This window comes from Stegodyphus dumicola, chromosome 2 (genome assembly GCF_044657685.1).
Source record: "Stegodyphus dumicola isolate Sdum_Otavi_A_Nest chromosome 2, ASM4465768v1".
Classification (NCBI taxonomy): Eukaryota; Metazoa; Arthropoda; class Arachnida; order Araneae; family Eresidae; genus Stegodyphus; species Stegodyphus dumicola.
Genome location: NC_140769.1, coordinates 259371666 through 259389834, shown reverse-complemented (window position 1 = coordinate 259389834; position 18169 = coordinate 259371666). Strand labels below are relative to the sequence as shown.

General features: G+C 31.8%; 1 protein-coding gene across 1 annotated transcript in view; it reads right to left on the bottom strand.

The window, feature by feature from the left end:
* The window catches only part of LOC118182970 (uncharacterized), a 67806-nt gene extending 54334 nt beyond the window's left edge, over nucleotides 1-13472 (bottom strand). The window contains exon 1 of the mRNA XM_085812088.1: nucleotides 13336-13472. The gene's annotated coding sequence lies outside the window, so the exon portion shown is untranslated. The remainder of the gene's footprint in view (nucleotides 1-13335) is intronic.
* Between the last annotated feature and the right edge of the window lie 4697 nt (nucleotides 13473-18169).

Genomic DNA, 18169 nt, shown 5'->3' with positions numbered 1-18169 from the left:
TTTTACTATATGTTAAAACTTCCGCCATTATAAAGGGAGATGTCGGCCGATTGTCTTTTCTTCCACTCCGCGGTTGCGGATTGCCTTTCCTTCGATTACGGTTACGGTTCGGCCGCTGAGGCTCGCTGTCGCTGCACGCTCACCACCCTCTGCAATAAACGGGAAGAGCAGAAAGTCGGCAACCCTCTCCAAATACAAGGCGCACTTCGAGAAGCATTGGACAATTCCCGAAATGCGCTTAGCAACTAACACTTAGTTCTTCACACTTTTAAAACACCGATCTGAAAATATCATAGAAATAACTCTGCAAGAGTAAAAATGAAATAACTCTATTTATCTGATAATATATGCTTATTATTTTTATCAATGTTACCATTTTTAAAACTTTTACTTTTTTAATGCTCGTTTTATGGATTTGTGGCCGGTTGATTTTTTTTTTTTTTTTTTTTTTTTTTTTTTTTTTTTTTTTTTTTTTTTTTTTAGATAATAAATTTTCAGAGCGATACAAGACGCATTTGTAAATAGTTTGAAAGAATTGCTAAAGACACTGCAACGTTTGTAACGATATATAAAACTATAAAGAGCCACTTAATGTTTTTTTGTTCTGTGATTAAAAGCTTTCGAAATCTGGAGAATCAGGCAGTCATAATTGTTTTAACTAAAAGTCCAAAATGGCTGTTGATCTCCAAACGAGATTCTGCGTTGTTTTACTTTGCATTTGAGCCTGTTGCCATTCAGAAAAACGTAAAATATTATTCTTTCATATTTAATCTCTCTAATATAATTAACAAACTAAAACTATTTAAAAGCCGTAGATGCAGTTCTTAAAAATATTATTTTTTACTTTTTAATCTGATTGATTGAAATTATTCTTTCATATTTAATCTCTCTAATATGATGAACAAACTAAAACTATTTAAAAGCCGTAGATACAGTTATTAAAAACATTATTTTTTACTTTTTAATCTGATTGATTGAAATAAAAATACATTTAAATTGTGATATATCTAATTAAAAATTATTATTTAATTATATGTTAAATATTTTTACAGAGTTTGTTGCATAATTTTTTAAAATTTTTTATATATGCAGCAGTTATATAACGTTCCCATATCAGTCTAAATGCACGCTAAAAATATTTCGCTATTCCACCTGGGCCATGCCTATTAATAATTTATTAATAGGCCATATTAAATTTTACCAGAGCTCATCTTGAGGATCGTTACAAACTGAACTCTTTCAACTTCCTTCATTGCTCCGTTTTCTTAACAAATTGTTTGCCCTTTCATTCTTTTAACTTTCAGTCTTTTAAATTTATTTATTAAAAATGTTTTATTATGCATTTTATTAGGCATTACTTTCTTTTCACTTAAGCCACATAAGCAGCATTTCAAAAATCAAATCACAAAGTAATTACACTGATGTGCAAAACTTAAGCAACAGGTGTTCTTTTTGGCCTAACTCCACGAGAAATCATCTGAGAGACATGAAATTCAGAATTAAGAGACAGCATTTTGTATTTAAACGATGACGAAAGCATAATTGCTCTAAAAATGAATACAATGCATACAGTATGGAATCAAACAAAAACAGGCTTTATTGAACTCAATATCGTTACACATGATTGTCTGTACAAGAGGGAGAACAACAAGCAGCTGTTCCTTAGTATGGGATATGCCCTCCCTTTACTTCAATGGTTGCTTCGAACCGTCTCTCCATACTCAGCACCAGATTTTCCAATAGATCTTGAGGTAAGAGTTCCCATTCCTCAATCAGCATCTGTTTTAGTTGTTGGGTGTTCCCCGGAGGATGTAATCGTGTCACAAGCGTCTCCCCAAAGCATCCTATACATGTTCTATGGGATTTAAATCAGGGAAGTACGCTGGCCAATCCATTCGAATGATATCTTCACTTGAACAGCAGGAGTCCGGTGTGGCCGTGCATTGTCATCCATAAAAACGAAGTCTGGTCCAATTGCACCTCGGAACATAGGGAAGGATCACCTCCTGACAATAGCGATCTCCGGTTACAGAACTTCTGTCGAAAACGTGGAGCTCCGTCCGCTCGTTCAGCATAATGCCTCTCCAGACGAGATCTTCAGGACACCGTAACGGTCTCTTTCCGTAATGTTACTGAGATTAAACCATGTCCCGACCTCTCTCCAAATCAATTTGTGTTGAGAATCGCTTGTGGCACTAAAACGATTCTCATCCGTAAGGAGGATACGACTCCATTGATGAGATGCCCAGTTTTTGCGCTCCTTGCACCACTGTAAACGGTGATGCCGATGGCCAACTTTCAAAGGGATGCAGCGTTCAGAACGGCAGGCGCATAGGCCACCTTTGTGAAGGTGTTTGGGCACAGTAATTGCTGTTCACAGTTGTTGAGTTGTGGCGCTTGCTGACTGGTTTCGGACTCTTTTCATCTGCAGGACTATATATCGGCTATTTGCTGCAGTTGTTTTTCTGGGACGACCACCACCAACCTTTCTAACAGCTGTACCTATGGTATGGAAGGCTTTCTAAACGCGCGAAACGCCACTTTGCTTATTCCGAACTCTTCAGCTATACTGGTCACACTTCGACCCTACTCCACATTTTCGATCATTCTTCCACGTGTGAAGTCATCCAGATCGTTTCTTCTAGCCATATTTCACGAAAGAACTCCTTGTACTTGCAGCGAATGTCTTTAATCGCATCTCCATCCTTCCTTTTATGGTAATCTCGAGTTGAGCGCGCCACACGTACGCGTTTTGCGTACGCTCACGTAACCTGTGACCTTTCTTCTTGACATTTGCATACGCATGACCTTTTTACTGAATTGTGTGTTCATTGTACTGAACGCAAGAACCCCTTTTCTACAATTTCATGGCTATCTGATTAAAATTTACATTGTTGCTTAAGTTTTGCACACCAATGTAAAAACAGCAAATTTTAATACCCAATAGAGTGTTTATGTATTCCTACAGAATATTTTATAAAAGTAGTTTGTAGAACTAATAAACTTCGTAGTAGTTTACTATTGTAGCAATGTAAACTTACAGTAGTCTTAAAGTAATTTCTAGGATAAGTTTGCAAAAGTGGTAAACTGTTACATGTTTTTCCCGATACTCACATTTTTGGATCATAATCACCAGAACGTAGAATTTGAATATCGATGAAATTTTAATTTTAAATATATCATAAGTACTCTTTTCTAAAATTAAATTGTAAGGCTCGAAAAATTTCAATAAAATTAAATTGTAAATTTATTTATTAGGTATTTAATTTAATAAATACGTAATGCAAGACGTTAGAAAACTCTTTTATTAGTAACATGAATACTATAAATATTCATAAAAACAATCAATTTGGCAGATTAACTGTGATTTATATTATGAGAATCAAATATATTGCGAAAAGCAATAAAGATTTAAATTAATAAGAAATAGATTTATCACCTTCCTGTGTTTTTAAGTTAGAACTATCTTAAAGGAATCTTTTCAAAGTTTGGTATCTTTACATTACGCTACCGTGTCATTTATTATCTACGCGGCTTATTAAGTGTCGCTACTCCACAAAATATAAGATCTTTAATTTAGTTTTCCCGCGACCCTAAAGCTATTTGCTTTGACGTGATGGACATGTGGTATGTGAGATAGATAATGATAAGCGCATGATTAATATAGTGTTTCAAACATTTTAGAAAACTCTTTTAAAATGTTCTCTTACGGCAATAAAATTTTTTTATTTTCTTTCATTTTGAGTTTCATTAATGTTTATGTTATATTTCAAATGTGAATTTTTGTTGTTGTTGCCAGGAGTAATTTTCTCGAAACGTACTTTTTGACCGTATCATTTTTGTATCCAAATAACTTCAGAATCAAATGGTTTCCACTGAATCAAATGAAGAATCAAATGGTTTCCACTGAATCAAATGAAGAATCAAATGGTTTCCACTGAATATTATCGCGATGCATTTTTTTAAAAAATAAAAATGAAGAATATGTATGTATATACGTAAGTTCCTTGCATAGTGGAAAACCAATGGCTCCTGGAGCCACTGAAGTTTGAATTTGAATATATGTGGAGGAGTGAGTCCAAAATCAGATTGGTAATGTGCAATGCTCAGTGATAGTATAAAAATTCTTAATAAATCCTCCGGGGAAACGTTAAAATCTGAGTCCTTTCAAATATTTGTTTACCTTATAATTTTTGGCTTGCTTTTATTTCCGATTTCGAATGCAAATTATTGGAGCGGAAGAATTTGCGCAAAAGAATAGAAAACCATCTGACCTTTGCATCATGCAAAACAACAACATTGATTGTTACTAAGGCACCAGAAACAAACGCTGAGCGGAAAATGTCACCAGGTGTTTATGATTACGACTCCACATACCAACGTAAATAAAAAGGGACTTAAAAAAAATTACGATTAAACCTTGAAGTTTCAAAGTGTTTTAATTTTTTTTTTAACTAATTGAAAATTATAAAATACAAAAATCACGAGATTGAAAATAAATTGCCACCTTATGTTGATATGTACATTATAATTTAACTCTTAAAACAGTTTTTGAGTTAAAATAATGCACCATCTTATCGCCGAATTTATTGTCTTATTTTATCGCTGCTTTCTCTTTCGTCATTTGCACTTTTGTAGCTGAAGAAGCAGGCTCTGCATTTAAACCTTCAAAACTAGTCCTGCATGTTCATGAATATTGTGCTGATCCTTGTCGCTTCTCCAATAATCTTTAAAATTAGGACAGACTTGCTAATTTTAAAATTAGTTGCGCAGAAATTGAAATTAGAAAGCCCATATAATCTGATAGTTAAAATGAGCTGTTCAAAACAGGAAAGCTAAACAATAGATAGAAAACATTTTCAATAATATTGATTCATCGCAAATTAATGCTGAGTGTGGACTTGTTCACTTATTTAATGAAGAAAATACTTAATTATTTAAGATATGTGCATTTATATTATTGGGTCGCTTGCGTGGGAGACTTGTAAGGAAAAATTTCTTCAAATGTGCAGTGCTGTCTATTTTTCAGAAGGCAAAACGAGAGAACTGAAAAAATAATTTCGTAGTCCTCCCACCCGGAGATGTTTAAAAAATTTTAATTAAAAATTCGTTATTTAAAAATGAATTTCTCTCAAATTTAATAGCATTATTAACGATTAAAAAGATACTGGAGCAATATACATAGAGTTTATAAAAAAAATTGCTAACAGGAAAAAGAAACATAAAAAGGTCTAAATGGTTTCAAACTTCAACGAGAGACTCTTTTGCATAAGTTCTCTGTAAAATCGTTTTCATTGTCTAATTAGAGTATTCGCTAAGAAAACAACATACAGGCGAAATACTCTCAAGATATTGGGCACTGTCGAACAGCTTTAATTATTAATGTATTTGGCAGAGCAGAAAAACAACGTAATTTATATCCAGCGTGAAGCAATATCAAAAAACAATTTATTAAATGTTGAAGAATCAAATGTGTGGATTTTTCGCCAATTTATGAAAAACGAGTTTTAATTTTGCAAACTTTTGCCCCAAGTATTAATTAAGATTGCGCGAAACGTAAAATCTTCAATTTGCCTTCACCACATTATGAAAAATAATCAATTACCATAGTATTGCCACTCTACGTAAGATAAGATCTTTATAAATTACAATTGTATTGTTTTTTAAAATTTGGGTGACTGGAAAGTAAAACATCCACTTCTTTATTACTAAGCTCCGAAGGAAAATAGTATGCTGTTTCCAGTTAACATACAAAATCCCATCCTGCTAAAATAAAACCTCTAAAAATGACCATGTCTCGGAAACTTGTAATGTAGTTTCTCCCTCTTTGTAACGTGTCTTCGTGGTGTAGGTGGAAAAGCGTTGAGTTATCATCGAAAGGTCTAGATCGTCAATACAATTCTAATTGACACTTTAGCGGCGCCAGAAATTAATCCACAAATGTGGTGGACTATAATACATCGCCAACAGCATTTGGTAATAGAGTCATCGTCTCCTCAGTTTCCCTTAAACTCTTTCCCATGAGAGAAATCAAAATATATTCCCCTCAAATATCTAAAACGCTCGTGTATACGAATTTCTGTTGGAGTGAATTTCCTTCCTCCTCCGACAAGTAGAACTCTACAGCGTTAGCAGTAACCTACTTCAGTGAAGTGATTACTTCTTTCTTGGGGATCTTTGTTCACTTTCACCCAATGTGTGCAATTTTCCCTTGGGACAGGATTGCAAGTGCGAGCATCAATATCTAAATGTTGATGATAAACAAAGGAAAGGGAAGTCCTTTCAAAAAATGACCGTTATGTCCTTCAACTGTTCGGAAACCAATAAGACATTCACTGACTTGAAGGTAGAAAGCAAGAGGTAGAAAATGGCCGTAGGCTTTTGGCAACCTGCCGATGTCTTAATGCTCGGGCGTTACTGGCGACTTTGCGGTGACAGAGTTCAGTTAAATAACATGTAAGGTTTTTCTGCCTTCCTACAGCGTCTCGTCGTTATGTAATAGGAAATTCACCTCAGGTTCATATCGAAAGGCACAAACTTCAATTCTCTGCATTGCTTATATTTCATGTTTTCGGCTCCGATAAAAACCTCACAAACTTTACAAACTCACGAAAAAAGAAAGTAAAGTAGCCATAAGTACCATATATCGTGCACTCACACTGACGTGTGTTGCCATTGAGTAAAACGTTAGATCTTTAATTTATTTTCTACGCGCCCTAGTGTGTAACTGATTCTCACTGTACAGCTGTTGCCAAAGCATAAGATCTTTATTCTATCGTTCCCATTTACCCTGTGTAATCAATTAAAATTGTAAATTCAATAAATGCGCTTCTTGATAATTTGAATCTCTAATTTGCTTCTTTTAATAATATATCTAATTGGTGAAAATTAAAACGAATTTAATTTTTTAATACCTAGCGGTAAATTCTATGAATCATTGCAGCCTTATATTATTCTATTGTTGGTGTAGTGACTAATATCGTTTGTCTGATATCAGAACAAGCCCACGAAATTCGTCGTGGTAAATAGGAAAGTTTGGGCCTTTCATTGGCAACATACAGGTGATACTACGACTTAGTTCCGACTCCAATTTTGAAGGTGAACACCCCGGGTAGATGGTTCCGAGGGTTTCTCCCACTCCTTCCCCTACCGCAACCTCTCCCGAGAACTTTCGGCTGTTCGGATATTTAGAGTGCTCCCATGCCGCGCAGACACTATACATTTACAAATATCGATGCTTTTTTCGGGATTCGAACCCAGGCCTTTAGACGCGGGAATCAGAATCACTAACCACTACCTCGATTGGGCGGCTTACGTTATTCTAATTAGAAAAAAGTATTTTTTACCTCTTATATTAATATCTTAGTATATTTTTTTATTTTATTTCCGCGTATGGCACAAAGGAAGTATTATAATCGCGAAATATTTTGGATATCATATTTCAATTGAAATATCTATTTCGACGCTCCCAAATTCATTTTGACTCTTTTTGCGCGACGTCTCTACTTACGGACAGAATAAAGTGTTCTTTTTTCAAAAACGATCGCAAAATGTATTTTTTCGTGACGTTTGTACATAATCTCACATAACTCAAAAAAGAATAGCCATAGAACGTTAAAGTTTTGTGAATGGAACTGTTATAATATCTAGTTGTGTCGTAGCTCACTTTTTTCTTTTTCTTTTTTTTTCTAAACGGCAAAAAAAAAAAAAAAAAAAAAAAACGAAAAAGAAAAGAGTGAAAGTGTTTCTGTAGTGCCTCATGCATAAGAGCTGATATATTATATATATAAATAATATTATGTTAATGTTTTCACAGAACCACAGTATTTAAGCGGCTTTTGTTTAGCGTACGAACTAGGATTTTTCTTTTAACCTTTTTCTAAATTTTGAAGCACAATGCGCAAAGTTTTTGACCACATAGGTCTTTTATCGTTTGCTCTTTTTACTTTACTTTGATTTATATATGTATATATATGTGTGTGTAATAATAAAATTCCATAGTCAAGAATACATTTAAAATTCTAACTGTATGTTCTTTTCATTTTTAATGGCGACGGTCTCTTATTTGAAAGTACATGGAATTAAATACACAGCCCCGTAGTCAAGTTGTTATTCCCGCCTTTTCTACGCGTGCAGTTATAGAATGTTCTGTAAATAGTTAAAGCGAACTGGATTGGCTGACGAGGCTGACGTCATTTCTTGGAAGCTCCGCCTTTCCAGAGGCTATAAAAGGACTCGCAAAGGAATATCGGGGTCTTTTCTTTAATGTAACGATGCAGTAAACTTCATACAAAAAGTTATTAGTAATTCTTTTTTATTTACTCCGGAGAGCAGACTTTTGTAATTGCTATTTTTCCTGACCAATAATAAATGGATCCTGTTTTTTAAAAGTATCGTCTGATAATTTAAGCTACGACTACATCTATGATTTTTCACCAATCTATTTATTCCGGACAAAAGCTGGTACATCGCATATATATATATAATATAATATATATACATATATATATATATATATAATATTATGTTAATGTTTTCATGGAACCACAGTATTTAAGCGGTTTTTAGCGTACGAACTAAAATTTTTCTTTTAACCTTTTCCTAAATTTTGCAGCACAATGCGCAAAGTTTTTGACCACATAGGTGTTTTATCGTTAGTTCTTTTTACTTTACTTTAATTTATATATATGTGTGTGTGTCATGTACCAGCTTTTGTCGTAGGTTAAATTATCAGACGATAAGTTTTAAAAAAACAGGATCCATTTATTATATTTCAGGAGAAAATCGCAGTTACAAAATCAGATATCCGGAGTAAATAAAAAAAAATTATTAATAACTTTTTGTAGGAAGTTTACTGCGTCGTGACATTAAAGAAAAAGCCCCGATATTCTTTTGCGAGTCCTTTTATAGCCTCTGGAAAGGCGGAGCTTCCAAGAAATGACGTCAGCCTCGTCAGCCAATACAGTTCGCTTTAGATATCTCCAGAACATTCTAAAACTGTTCGTGTAGAAAAGGCGGGAAAAACAACTGGACTACGGGGCTGTGGATTTAATTCCACGTACTTTCAAATAAGAGACCGTCGCCATTAAAAATGAAAAGAACATACAGATAGAATTTTAAGTGTATTCTTGACTATGGAATTTTATTATTACAAATATATATATATATATATACTATATATATCCACCCTCTTACCCGGCTTTTATTTCCGCAATCGTTGCTCATAGTTATATACTTCGAACTACAGTAAATCTAATTTAGGGCAAATAACGAAATCTGACACTGAACACTGTCTCCCAGTTCCCTCACTTATATTTATGAAAGGTTTATACTCGTTATGAAAAAATAAAATTTTATGAAGTTTGATTCCCTTATCACATTTAATTTCAAAATTTGCAGTTTTGGATGTCATTTTCAGCTTGGCTTGAGGGATTGGTTAATGAAGTAAAAATAATTAGAATAATTCTAACGACGTAAGTTTAAATGAAGTGCAGCAAAAATGTGGACAGTTTAACAGGCCATGCAAGGAAGCCATGTAGTGTCCAAATCAGATTTTTTAAATTTTATAAATCTATGATTTAGCAATGTGTTTTCTTTCTGGTGTACGAGTGAGCATCGATAAATGTAATTTTGCATTTTTTGGACTATAACAGTAATATCCATCTGATTGTTCGCGGGCACCATGCTGGCGGGAGATCTTTTTATGCAGTCTGCGGCCTAAAACAGCATTTATTATTAAGACACAATAACAAGCCGAATTCAGAAGTCAAACAACAAAAATCAGCGTTATATTTTCAAAATTTTCACAGAACTAGTTTCGATGGTTTTACCGAACCACCATCCTCAGCTGCAAAACCGCAAATGAACAGGATAGGAAATAATGATTAGATAAGATAAGAAAGCCTGGACAAGAATAAGCAAGTGGCGCCATCTGTTGGTGAAACCAGAACTAAAACATAATTTCGGAAGCACTTCCGGAGAGAACCCGGTGAATGTAAACATTGCCAAATTTGGCGATAATAGTTAAAATCTGGTAACCCAACGGATTCAACCTATTCGCTTGTTACAACCATTCATCTTGCGTCCATTTTGTTTCGTTATCACTGTGGTTCTTCGCATTTGCAGATTTCTATTATTCTTCTTTTATTTATTACTTTTTTTTTCTTAATTTTTTAACAACGAATAGATAGAAATATTTTCGTACATAGATCCCGGTTCTCGGTTCGGGATGAAAGGAAGAAAATAAAGCGGGAGGGGTGAATGCTAATTTGTAACACGGCTGTTCACGTTGTGTTCTTAATTATTAACAGCTGTACGCACGCAGAACCATGAGGTTTCGAAACGCTCAAATAATTCGTTTTCGTACTCCGCAAAAATGTGCATTTTAAATAATTAAGTAATGCTTTTATTTTTATTATTGTTTATTGTCAATTTCAGTACATTAATACTAATTTATATTTTTTAAATGAATTTTTATTTCTGTTATAATTGCTTATATATTGATTTCTGTTAATAATTTAATATTTAATTTCTGTTAATAGTTTAATAATTAATTTCTGTTTAAATTTAATACCAATTTATTTCCGTATATCACGTTTAACCTGTTAGTTTTACATCTACATGCTTATTATCTGTGAATTTTTACTACCATATGCTTAATATATTGTTTAGTCTGCTAACTAGAATTTACCTGCACTAAAAATCACGTTTACAAAGTATCACGTTTACGGCTCGCCTCATCGTCGATGAAACGCGAGCTTGGCGAGTAAAAATGGAACGGCGCCAACGGGTTGTCTGCGGATGAAAACCCATAATTTCTTTAAAGGCCGAAGGCAAAGATGGATTGGAATTAGGATTGATAACTACAACAGAAAGATTTTTTTTGAGATCTATCTTCTATTGGAGAACTGGATTTTCTAGAGGCTTTCACATTCAAAAAAATCTTTCTGAAGAAATTATGTTTTAGTTCTGGTTTCACCAACAGATGGCGCTACTTGCTTATTCTTGTCCAGGCTTTCTTATCTTATCTAATCATTATTTCCTATCCTGTTCATTTGCGGTTTTGCAGCTGAGGATGGTGGTTCGGTAAAACCATCGAAACTAGTTCTGTGAAAATTTTGAAAATATAACGCTGATTTTTGTTGTTTGACTTCTGAATTAGCATTTATTATCATTTGCTGAACTGCCTAATCAGCGCATATTTCCATATATATTTTTAATTATGTACAGAATATCTTCATAAAAATACTCATTAGGAATTTCATTTTGAAAATAGAGACATAAAAAGGTGCAATGACTTCGCCTTGAGCCAAGCTCCGAATTCTAGCCAGGCGTGTTTTTACTCGTATATTACACTACGAAGGCAAGCTGTAAGAAGAGAGAAATTACCTTACATTGTCCTTCATTTAAAGGGTGGCTGAGAAAGAAATGGTCCATTCACTGAATCCTGGTGGTGGCGAATTATCGTTCACCCCATTTCACTCCGGCACACATCTAGAATTATACAGAATATTTTCGAAGCCAGAAAACCTCTGCAATGCCATCGCCGGGATTCGAACCCCGGATCTCCTTACAAATTATTTGGATTTAACACCTCGAGAAGCTTAAAATTGTTAGTGCTCATTATTTCAAGTTATTTTTAAACATAGATAAGTATGCAACCGGTGGCCAAGACACAAATTGTCCATTTGGGAAACTATGGCTGAAATACAACATAAACAGTGTGATAATTAAAAACCAGCTTTTTTAACATAACCATTTTTCACATAAATTTTTCTACTACAAATTTATCAACAAACGATACCATAAATTAAGCACTGTAATTTCGGCATTGCTCTGATTTTGTATTCTTGTAAAAAAACCTCATTATTAGAAAACACAAAAATATTTCATTGTACTTGTACTTGTACGAATATGAAATATAAAAAGAAATACTAACTACAGCATTACTTACGATTTTCATTAGAATAATTTTCCGAAAATGAGAAACAAAATATCTTTAGAATCCTTAAAGTAAATACTCTTTACAGAATATTTTTGTTTTATATTTTAATTTGTTTCCTATGGTTCACAAACAATTTAATTTAAATTTAAAAGACATTAAACTTTTAGATTTGTGTATTTATACCCAAACTTCATTCACTTCTTTCAGTGGAAAATCCTTACTTGATTTCGCTGCCATGCATGTTGAGTGTTCTATTGAACAGGTTTTCCAAACTTACCCAAATTTTCTTCTTATTTTCTTCAACGACATTTAATTCTGAAGCAACAAATATTATCACGGAAACATCTGCTGGAAACTGAATGAAATAATTATCGTCTTCGATGTTAAATATTGTATCTCTATTTCATCTAAAATTTTTAATTATAATTAATAAAATATTATTATTTCGTAAGACGTTAGTATCTCCGTATTAGGCAAAATAAAATTTTCTACTGGTAATTAATGCTTTTCGGCCAAAATGAATATTCAGATAAATTTAAAATTTAAATTTTATTTTTACACTGTCATGATAAAAAAACTTTTCCTACTTATATTTATAGAACACGATTTTTGTTATGATATCCAAATACCTTTTCCTAAGAATATTTTTTATTTCTTTCTACCCTTTTCTAAAACTATCGATCGTTTGGGATTCCGAGGTTTAAAATTTAGCGAAAAGATGGCAATGTAAACATGAATTTTTATGAAGATAAATCAGAGAGCTATATTTAACAAATACTTATTTTATTAATACATTTTCATCTTATAGTCTTGTTTATAGTGCTTCTTGTCTTTTTACATGTCACTGAATAAGATCATTAGACAAAAACAAATTATAAGAAGCCAAAATTATTAAATTTACTTTAACCAATTCTATGTCTAACTTAATTTACATTAAATAACATTTCTAATCAACAAATCATTTTCACATTAAAACTAAGAGAAACTTAGATTCTTTATTTAGCGATTATGCAGCGTTTATTATTATTATTACTATTATCAAGTATCTTGTTGAAGAAATATACAAATAAAATACATTCATTGTACTGGTAAAACATTTAAAGGAAATATTTATAATACGTCTGATATAAAAGACGTTACATACTTTATACAGTTTTTAGTTCATAATTTACGAAAAATAATAATTAATTGAGTATAATTATTATCTAAAACATAAAACAGAAAAGGAATTCATTTTTAAATAATCATAAATAGAATAATTATTGAAAGCTAAGAGAATAAAATATCTTATTCCAGATGAATTTACTGATATGATAGGTTTCTAAATTTAAAATACCATCATTTAATTTTATTTTTCTTAAAAGTTCAAAACTATTCAAAGCATTTCCCACCTGTGGCTTTATAGAACAAAGATGAATGTCTCTCTGTAGAATTTTCAGCTGGCTGGAGATGAGGTGAGATGTTCTGCGAGCTGTTGCTTCTGCGTTAAATATGAAATCTTTTGTCGCGTTTCGCTCGCTTTTATACAGACCTTTTGCTTCAATAGTCTTCCGCCCACGCGTTTTCGATCGATTTTCTCGCGGGTTACCATCTTTTCCCGCCAATGCGCATGCGCGCGTTAGTTCTGCCTCTCTCATTGCCTCTTCCCTCCAGCCCCCGCAACTTGACATTTCCAATGCGTGCTCCCCACATGAATGATTGGAAGCTCAACACGAAAAAAATAAATAAATAAAATTTTAGTTTTGCGCCGCTAAGCATTCGAAACCCCCGAATAAGATGTCGTTTGACTCCTTCCTTTAGTGAACAAGCATTCATTTACTCTTTAATACATACCATGGAATTCCTATTTCAAGATTTACCGAATTCCGATCACTCAATTCCCCGTACTTTATCTCCTCTTCCTCTTTAATGGTCCAACTTATGCCGTACTTTCAATCCAAAGCATAAATTGGAACTATTCTTACGGACTTCAGAGATATAATACTGTGATAATTCAATGTAAAGAATACATTCATTAGATTTCACAACAAAGCTAAGGAAAAAGCACTTCCAGAAACCTTTCATGAAATTGTTTCGTAACTTGCTTCAGGTAACCGCACTTCCTCATTTCTTACACTTTATAGTTTGAGCCGCTATCAAAATTTAATTTTTATTGTTAGAGCCAAAGATATTTCAATCTGTTATGAAATAGATGTGCATTAATATTTTGTTCCTTTAGTATCTATAGATGATCAATGCTTCCGACGCAACAGATATTCATATATCTTTTTCGAAAATTATCCGTATTCATATACCCAGGTATCTCGTATTAAATATACTTAATACTACGAGTACTATATAGAAGTAATAATATAAATTACCAATATATGTATATATACAAAACGAAACATAAGAATAGACTAAAAATTAAAAACTTTTTTTTTATTTTTTTAAATTCTGATACATTTGAGATTCGATTTTTCGGTTTTATATGAATTTTAACGTCTGAAATGAAACTTTCTTTGAATCTTTCTCCAGTTTTTGATCTCAAATAAACCAGGAGAATGAAACATGTTTTCGAAACATATTAATCGACTTTTATGAAGCTTTAATTCATTTTCCCCTGATGAGTTCTGAATGGGAGTTTCAGTAAAAGAGATTAATTTTTATATTTTTTATAATTTTTTATATTTTCACTTTCGCATTTTTATTTTTCGAGTTTTTTCTACTATTAATTCTTATTTTATTTCTTATTCGTTTAGATATTGTGTTAAACTTCTTATACACGGTTGAAATTATTAATATTGTTGAGGAGTTGCCCTGCTTTTATTCCAATTTAATTCTAAATTTATATGCTTTAAGTTTATATATATATATATATATATATATATATATGTACATAAAGGCTGATTTTGGCCAAAAATCTGAATTTTCTTTTACACAATTTTAAAGGCCATATTCTTGGTTATCAAAAGCAACTTTGCTTTTCTTGATATGTTTGTTAGAAGTGGAGATAACCCAGTTTTTCTGAGAGATGACAAAGCGGAAGTTATAGTCTTCCACAGCGGAAGTGAAAGATTAAAGGGCAAATTAAAAATACAATTTTCGTCCGTCATTATGTTATTTGTTAACTGAATAATTTTAAGCATTTCAATTAGCCCGTAGAAACTGACAAAGTCTTTTTATTACGCATGTTCTCATTTTTGTTCGGCAACTTAAATTGTTGTGTATATATGTCATGTAATGTTAATCTGAGAACTTTAAATTATACTTTTTTGATAAATCTTTTTTTGTGATTTATGTTCACAGAAATTATGATAACTCTAAAATTTTCTTATAGAATCACTTGAAATTTTGCACACAATGTTCTTATGTTATTATGCATGATGTAGACTAAGCGTAAAAAAATTAGAAAATTTAAATTATGTTATTTTTCCTTCGATAATGTATGCATTGTTTTTATTTTTTGTGTGTTGACTAACATATTTAGCCATACATAACTAGTTAATAAATATTTTCTAATTATTTTACTTCACTGTATGTTTATGGTTAATATACATAAAAATAAAGTAAAAAATATGTTTTTATAATGATTATTTTTTTCTCTCAGTGATGATTGACGTTTTTGTTAATTTTGATGAAAAATTTTCAGTTTTTTGAATAAATTTGTAAAAAAATGCATTTAAATTTTTATTACTTTTCTAGTGATTGTGATTAAATGTGATTGCAATCCAATAACAAATATCAGAAATTTAGAAATATAACTAACATTTTGAAAAAGGTCCTGCGAACGAGATCGATTACCGACCTAACAACAATCATTAGCTCATAAAGTCTTATTATAAGATGTTTTGTGTTAATTTGTAATGTTCTTATATTATATTTAATCATAAGCCCAAAAAGGTTATTAGTCTTCAAATGAGATTTTGCATCGAATCACTGCAAATGTGTCGTTTCACTTTTCATTGGAATCTGCTACCATTTGGCAAAATTTACGAAGAAACGTATTCGCAGAAGCATATGATAATTAATAACTTTTTTCACATATAGTGAAATTTTTTGTTCCTTTTCTTATTTGTCATTTTATTAAGATGTTTGATACTGTTTAGTTTTAACTGAGTCAAAGAAATTAATGCTTCCTTATTTTATGCATTTTTGTGAGTCAGAAAGGTATCAACTGACGATTGTGAAATCAGATAAAAAATACATTATTGATATTCAGTTGCTTTTTAAAACGTTGTACCGGAATACCAGTATTCGGAATTTTACAAAGTATAAAAATACAGATGTTTCTGTTCCACGTTTATTAGTTTTATATAATTTTACAAAGAACAAAAATACAGATGTTTCTGTTCCACGTTATTAGTTTTATATAAAGGCTGTTTGCACATTTTTTAGAAAATTTTTCTTTGCTGTAAAAAACAAATCTTCTGATCGAAATTGTTTTAACTATATTTTCGAAAGTATAAATTATCGTCTGCTAGTTGATAGTTTTGGTTTCATGCAAAATATCGCTTTTAAAGAACCAGTGGACAGAAGGTTACATTTTTGTTCTTTCCGAAGTACATTATTTGTATTTAATTATTAAAAACACGTTGTGAAAACCATGGATTTTCGATGTCTAAAGCTACGATAGGTAATGTTATCAACAATAAAGGCAAAAAAGTCAAAATTTAACTTCAAGTGGAAACATTATTCCCAATACACACTCAAGGAAAAAACGGAATATTTCGAATGTTGCAAAAGTAAGATATTTAATGTTAAAAGAAAATTCTCCAATTCAAAGGACAGTTGCAAAATCATTTAAACGCTCAGTATCAACTGTAAGCAAAGTTATTAATATTGAATCTTAAATTAATCTTAAAAAGGCAAAAAAACACAATGTGCATCGTCTACAGAATTTTTTATGAAAAACATTTATTAGGAGAAAATCTTAAAATGTTGCCATATTTTACAAATCTTGGTTTTACTTGAATGACTTCAGTAAAAGAGATCCATTTATTATCATCAAAGAGAAGAAAAAAATCTTAAAACACGGCTAAAAGGAATTTAAACGAAGATTTTTAAGGGGACTGTTAATTTTCTAGAAAAATGGAAGAAGAAACGACTATCAAATCCATACCTTTTGCTAATATCTTTACAAAATCTCCTGATCTATCACCCATGTTTTTTGCGCTTTTTAACTTTTAAAAAGCGGCTTGTACAAACGTCAACGCAGTTCTTATATTTATAGCTAACTGTAATTATATGTCAACAGAACAATTCTTTTCCAATAGCATCCGTCTTCCATTAGCATCACCTTCAACGAATTCTTCTAGATAGGGCTTTGTTTGCTTTTTAGACCAAAAGGCGTTCTAAAACTGAAACTGAATTTTTAAAATAGTACATAATAAGAAATATAATTAATTTTTATGGCAATCTCTCTTAAATCAATTAGAAAACCAGTCTGCCTTTCATTGATTTAAAAAAGGTTTTTGTATTACGTTTCATTAATGTTGATATAAAATACGAATAATATTTTTTTATTGTTTAGTATTACTATAAATTTTCTATAATGTTTTTGCATGTACTATAAAATTGTTTATATTTGTTTGGACTTTCCGCATTCGTACACATTTGCGTAAATATTTGCATATTTTTTTACATTTATATGTATAATTGCTTTGTAACTTAGTTTAAATTTGTTCGTCTTATTATGTGTTCACAGCTTGGTGATATCTCTAAAAATCTTACTAATCAGAGTTTGTCAGAACTAGTGATGAGTTAAACAAAAAAATGGGGACACGGGCCAAATATATCACAATATCGCCAATCATCGTGATGATGCATTCTACAACTAGTAGGATTCAACTATCATGTGTTCAAAGGTCTACCCATGTTTTCGACGGTTGTTCCGTAATCATGCTGCCCTCAGAAATTGATGAATTCATATTTAATTCGACTAAATTATTTAGCCATTTGTCGCAAATTTTAGCATTTTATATTAAGTATTTAGGCAATGTTCGGTGCTCAATATTTGCTATATTCCATGTATATTTTTGAATGTTTTTTAACACGAATTCTTTGTGTTTATAATGCACACTGTGAACGGAATTTCAGAATATATTTTTATTATAACAAGAATTTTCTGGCAACGATAGTATTTTTTTTCGTTCACATTGTATTGAGTGTAAGGCTTTGAATTTTCATAAAAGGTATATTTTTCTTACATGCGAACTGTTTGGGAGAAAAGCATGAAATCCATTC